Below are 6,000 nucleotides of genomic sequence, written 5' to 3'. Positions count from 1 at the left end.
CCTTATGGCTAAGTGAGTGCTCAGGGGACAGGCGATGCTAGGGATCGAACCCAGCCTATTGCATGAGAAGTCCCAGTACCTTGAACTGTGTCCTCAGCCCTTTATAGAGTATTCGAGTTATTAAACCCAATTTCAAACTGATTGCATTTCAAAAGAATTCATATAAATACACTTTAAATTCTCCTTTCTCTCATATTGTTGATTATTGCTGTTATAATTTTCATGCTTCTTTGTATTATGTAATAACTTTGAAACTAGAATTATACATTTATCATATTACCATTATTGGATCTAACTATGACAACCATCTTTGATGTTATTTACACTGAATTTTTGTGGTTTTATTATTTTTATTAGCATTCCTTTATTCCCACTTATACAACTCCCGATGGATTTCAGACCTGGTAGTAATAAAATCCCTTCGCTTTTATTTGTTTGGAAATCAATTTTATCCTACTTCATTTCTGAAGGACAGCTTTGCCAGGTATAAAATTCTCAGTTGATAGTTTTTTCTCTTTCAATATGTTGTAAATGTCATTTGATTACCTCTTGATTTGAAAGTCTCTATTAAGAACAACCCTCCCCCCCACACACACACATTGTCTGATGTGTTTCCCTTGTAGGTCATCTTTCTCTTTTCTCATGTTCTTAAAAGCGTTATTGTCTGACTTTTTTTCTTTTTGACTTTTGGGTCACACCCGGTGATGCTCAGGGGTTACTCCTGGCTCTGCACTCAGTAATTACCCCTGGTGGTGCTCAGGGGACCATATGGGATGCTGGGATTTGAACCTGGGTTGGCCGAGTGCAAGACAAACGCCCTACCCGCTGTGCTATCACTCCAGCCCCTATTGTCTGACTTTTAAACAGTCAATTATAACGTGTCTGTGTGTCTTGCTGCGTGTCCCTGTGTGAGTGCCTGTGTCAGGTCCTCTTGGCTTCAGGGATCTGGACGTGCTTTCCTCTCATGTTTGGGGAGCGTCTAGACATTGTTGCTTTAGATACAGTTTCTATGCCCTCCTTTACTCTTCTCTTGCAGTAATTGTTGCAGGGTGACTATTGTTTCTTTTCAGCATGTGCATAACCCCCAGGCTTTCTTAACACTTTCTTTGTCATTCCTCCTCCTGTGACTTGGTTTATGATGATGGCTTTGTCAGCGGAGACTGTATGTGACGGCGCTGTCACTGTTCTTGTTTACGTGCCGTAATGCCACAGCTTCACTGAGACAGCAGCCTCACACGGCTAGTCTTTATCGCCTCTCTTGGCAGCATCCTTTACCTCCTGCTTGATTTAATCTCGTGTTATTTTATTCATCTTGACCCCTAAGCATGCAAAATCCATGGCTAAAGTTGCCAGGAAGAGGCCGTGTTGAGTGATTGAGCTGGAAATGAAATCACAAGAGATTAAGGTGTGTGCAGGTGGAAAATTGGTGGTGGTTATTGCTTGCCAGTCAGGCACATCCTTTCTATCATCACTACAGGTTCCTCTACAGTCTTGGAGAACAGGAACCGGGTGATGGGAGGCATTCGAGGATCTCTGGAAGCAGTGGAGCACTCACAAACTTAGGAAGGCCCCATATTACATATGGAGAAACATCCAGTGCACAAGTTTCAGAAGGCCCCGTATTCCGCATGGAGAATCGTCCAGTGACCAGGGGGGAAGGACAGGCCTGGAAGAGTGTCCCTCAGGGCATCACACGACCAAAGCAAGACATCTGTTTGCAGTGTTGGGAGACAATACTGACTCTGATGATGATGTTGACGTTACCGGTAGCTTGGGGTAGCTAAAAAGATTTCAGGAATTGGGGCCGGAGCGATAGCACAGCGGGTAGGGCGTTTGCCTTGCACGCGGCCGACCCGGGTTCGATCCCCGGCATCCCATATGGTCCCCCAAGCACCGCCAGTAGTTCCTGAGTGCAAAGCCAGGAGTAACCCCTGAGCATCGCTGGGTGTGACCCAAAAAGCAAAAAAAAAAAAAAAAAAAAAAATTTCAGGAATCAATTATGGTGCAGTGTCAAAGTCAGCAGTGAGTCTGGCGAATGCTGTGGGGAATAGCTGGACATTTTGGGGGGAGACTACGTAAACAAGGTGGAGGAAAATGACTTTCTAGGGCATGTGTTGAAGGCGTTCATCTGTAAAGAGGCAAAATCAGTGCCGGCTTTCTAGGCCTTGCAGGACTGGAGAACCGTCTTGCTTGGAGGATGTGCACGCTACCAGCGGGAAACCTTCGTGCCGGGTTTCCCCCATGAAGTGAGACCCTCAACTCCCAGCATGTGCGAGAGCTCACATGGGAGTGAAGAAACAGTGAGCGCCTCCTCCTCCCGTAGGCCCTCCGGATTGCCCGTGCCCCGGGACTGGACACAGCCTTTTTGCAGAGCCAGATACCTTTCAAGATGCTCCGGACATTCTTTCCTGAGTGGTCATCCCTCCTCTCAAGGGGGTGTTTCCCCCTGTACGGACCCTCTCTCCGGTCCCGCAGCGGCCACGGCCACGTGTGAGGACGAGTCTGCTTTAGCCACCTCTGTGAGCAGTGAAGATGCCGAGACACTGCCATGGGCCCGGAAGGTCATGGTTCATGGCATCTGTTGTCACATGGAGGACCAGGCGTGGACTCGGGCAACGTCGCTGAGACGTGCACGAGAGGCTCGTGGGAGAGGCCATGCCAAGGCCTGTCCGGCTTTTAGAGGATGCGCCGAGGATGAGGAGGTTGTAAAAAGTTGCCACATGCTCTTCGATGTGGGGTTTCTACTGCCAGGCACACAGACCAGCGCTGCCCTCTGGGTTCCAGAGGTCGAGATCCAGGCTCTGCGATACTCGGGCAAAATAGCCTGAGCGTGCATTTCTCAGGACACACCCCTGTCACAGAGAGACGTGTGTCTGTAATTTCTTAGTGTGTGTATGTGTGACAAAAAGGCAACATTTATTGCCAAGAACAATTAGATCAGTGTTAAGTGTTCTAACCACCAGGCTACTGGCTTCTCGATGGTCAAGTCTGCGTTTGGATTTTTCTATTAATCCTTCAGGCTAATTGTTGTATTTTTCAACTCTAGAGTTTCTATTGTTTTGTCTTCTTTATATATTTTTTTCTTTTTTGGGTCACACCTGGCGATGCTCAAGGATTACTCCTGGCTCTGTACTCAGGAATTACTCTTGGCAGTGCTCAGGGGACCATATGGGATGCTGGGATTGGAACCCAGGTCGGCTGCGTGAAAGGCAAATGCCCTACCAGCTGTGCTATCACTCCAGCCCTGTTTTGTCTTCTTTAAAATTGCTTTTATTGCTTGTTGAATTTGCTTATGCATTGCTTTATTATTTTCATCAATTATCTATGTTTTGTTATAATTCAGTAACTTCCTTAAGAGGTTTTGATAATTCTTAAGTGAATTATTCTGAATTCTTATTCATAGATCTCTGTTTCTTTAGTGCCAGTTATTAGATCTTCTTCTTCTTCTTCTTCTTCTTCTTCTTCTTCTTCTTCTTCTTCTTCTTCTTCTTCTTCTTCTTCTTCTTCTTCTTCTTCTTCTTCTCCTCCTTCTCCTTCTCCTCCTCCTCCTCCTCCTTCTCCTTCTCCTTCTCCTCCTCCTCCTCCTTCTACTCCTCCTCCTCCTTCTCCTTCCTCTTCTTTCTTCTCCTTCTCCTTCCTCTTCTTTCTTCTTCTTCTTCTTCTTCTTCTTCTTCTTCTTCTTCTTCTTCTTCTTCTTCTTCTTCTTCTTCTTCTTCTTCTTCTCCTTCTCCTTCTCCTTCTCCTTCTCCTCCTTCTCCTTCTCCTTCTCCTTCTCCTTCTCCTTCTCCTTCTCCTTCTCCTTCTCCTTCTCCTTCTCCTTCTCCTTCTTCTTCTTCTTCTTCTTCTTCTTCTTCTTCTTCTTCTTCTTCTTCTTCTTCTTCTTCTTCTTCTTCTTCTTCTTCTTCTTCCTCCTCCTCCTCTTCCTATTCCTCACCTTCTCCTTCTTCTCCTTCTTCTTACCCTTCTTTCACGTTTTCTCATTTTTGGTGCTTCTTGGTCTCCTTTGTTGGTCTCTGCAAATCTGGGACCCTGGCTCCTCTCCTAGACTCGTCAGCTTTGCTCTGACAGACGGCTCAGTTAGTTTCTGGGAGTGTCCATTGGTCCTGTCCATAGGCAGGTGGGGCCGCTAGTCTGGTCTGTTTGGGGTGGGGCGGCTCTTCAGCTCTGAGGACGGCGCGTTGCTTTCCCAGGTGAGGCTGTAGGACGCGCTTTGTGTTGCTCGGGTTCTCGGGCCAGACCCAGACGGTCCGGGCCGGCTGCTGTAGCTGGCAGAAACGGGCTCCCAGTTAGCTTCCCTGCCTCACCGAGGGCGGCCCAGTGGGCCTTGGTGTCCACTGACTCCCCTGGGATTTGCTCTGCAGCGGGGACCAGCCGTGCCTGAGTTCCCTGTTCACGCGTCCCTGCGCGGCTGCGGTCTGGACCCCTCAGCTTCCCTTGCACCCGGGTAGGGTGGACGGGAGTTCAGAGACGGGCGAGGCGGTGACCTGCCGTCCTGCCCAGGCACCCCGCGAGACTCAGTCCCACCGCGGGGGCTCTTTGTTGTCCTAAGCCGACCTGCACTGCAGGTGGGGCAGGAGCCTGGCTTTCCCAGCGCGGGCAGACTCGCCCGGCCCTCCCTGGCTGCCTCGCCCCTCTCTGCTGCCCCTGGGACCCGGGGATGCTCCCTGCAGTGGGTGGGGCTGTGTCCATTGCCTGGAGGGGGCCAGATGCCCTCCAGTCCCCCCCGGAAGGAGTCCGGGGAGGGAGCCGGGGCTGCCCCTAGCCCTGGGCAGGGGCGGGTCCGTCCAGGAGGAAGACTTGGCACTGGTGTCGCCGTGGCTCCGGGCGCCGGGGGAGCTGCTCTGCCAGTCTGCCTCGGCCCTGGTGCCGGCGTGCTACAGGCCGTGGGGGGCCGTCCCCTGCCCTCAGCCCAGCAGGGCATCTCCCGGCAGCCGGGCCTGCGCCTGCACGAGGGCCTTCGAAGCTCCTCACAGGGTGGGCGGGTGCAGGAGGCGGCTCCTGCCGGCCAGCTGCCTGGTCAGCGCCCCCTCCCCTCTTGGTCTCAGAGCTGGGAGTCGGGGCGGCTGGTGGGATTCCAGTGCTCAGCTCGATGCAGCCCGGGCGGTCAAAGGCGCGAGCGAAGGTTTCTTAGGCGCCAAAGCCAAGCCCTGCGGGGGAAAGGAAACGGACAGGAAAACGCGAAGTAAAACGGCTTCATCTTCCTGTGTCAGGCCTTGGCCCCAGCTCTGTGCCGCCGACTGTTTGCTGCTCTGAGCCAGCCAGGAGCCCCGGGTCGGGCCGTCGTGGCCCATAGTCACTCTTCTTTGTGCCTCTGCCTCTCTCTCTCCTGTTTTGGCAGCAGCGGTGCTGGGGGCAGGGGGACGGGGGTCTAGGGCCACCCCGGTGATGCCCACAGGCACAGACGCGTCATACTAGGACCTGGCCACGGTGCCCCCAGCAGGGCACAGCCCAGATTGGACCCTGCACGTGGAAGACGTGTGCCCTGGCCCCGGAGAGCTCACCTCAGCCTTGTCTTATTTTAGTTAATTAATTTATTGGTTTTTAGGGTCATACCTGGCAATGTTCAGGGGTTACTCCTGGCGGTGCTCGGGGGCCATATGGGATGTTGGGCGTCCAACCCAGGTTGGCTGCATGCAAGGCAAACACTTTCCCCGCTGTACTGTCGCTCCAGCCCCCCATTTTTATTTAATTTAATTTATTTTTATTTTATAAAGTAGTTCACACTATTTGATTACATTTAATATTCAAACAACAATCCCACCACCATGACACCTTCCCACCACCGTATTCCGGGTGTTTCCATCCCAACCCCCAATGACTCCCCTAAAGCAGAACCGAGATAATAGAATATTTCCCTCTAAGGTTGGTTGCCTCCTGCTTTGAGTCCCATCACATGTGCTGCAGTGCTCTTGGGGTGTGGGTAGGGCGTGTCCTAGGGAGCGTCAGGAAAAGGTTCACTCGTGGGTGACGCTCGGCCTGAGCGTGTGAAGGGCGGCTTTG

This window comes from Sorex araneus, chromosome 4, assembly GCF_027595985.1.
Source record: "Sorex araneus isolate mSorAra2 chromosome 4, mSorAra2.pri, whole genome shotgun sequence".
NCBI lineage: Eukaryota > Metazoa > Chordata > Mammalia > Eulipotyphla > Soricidae > Sorex > Sorex araneus.
Note: the sequence above shows the minus strand (reverse complement) of the source record.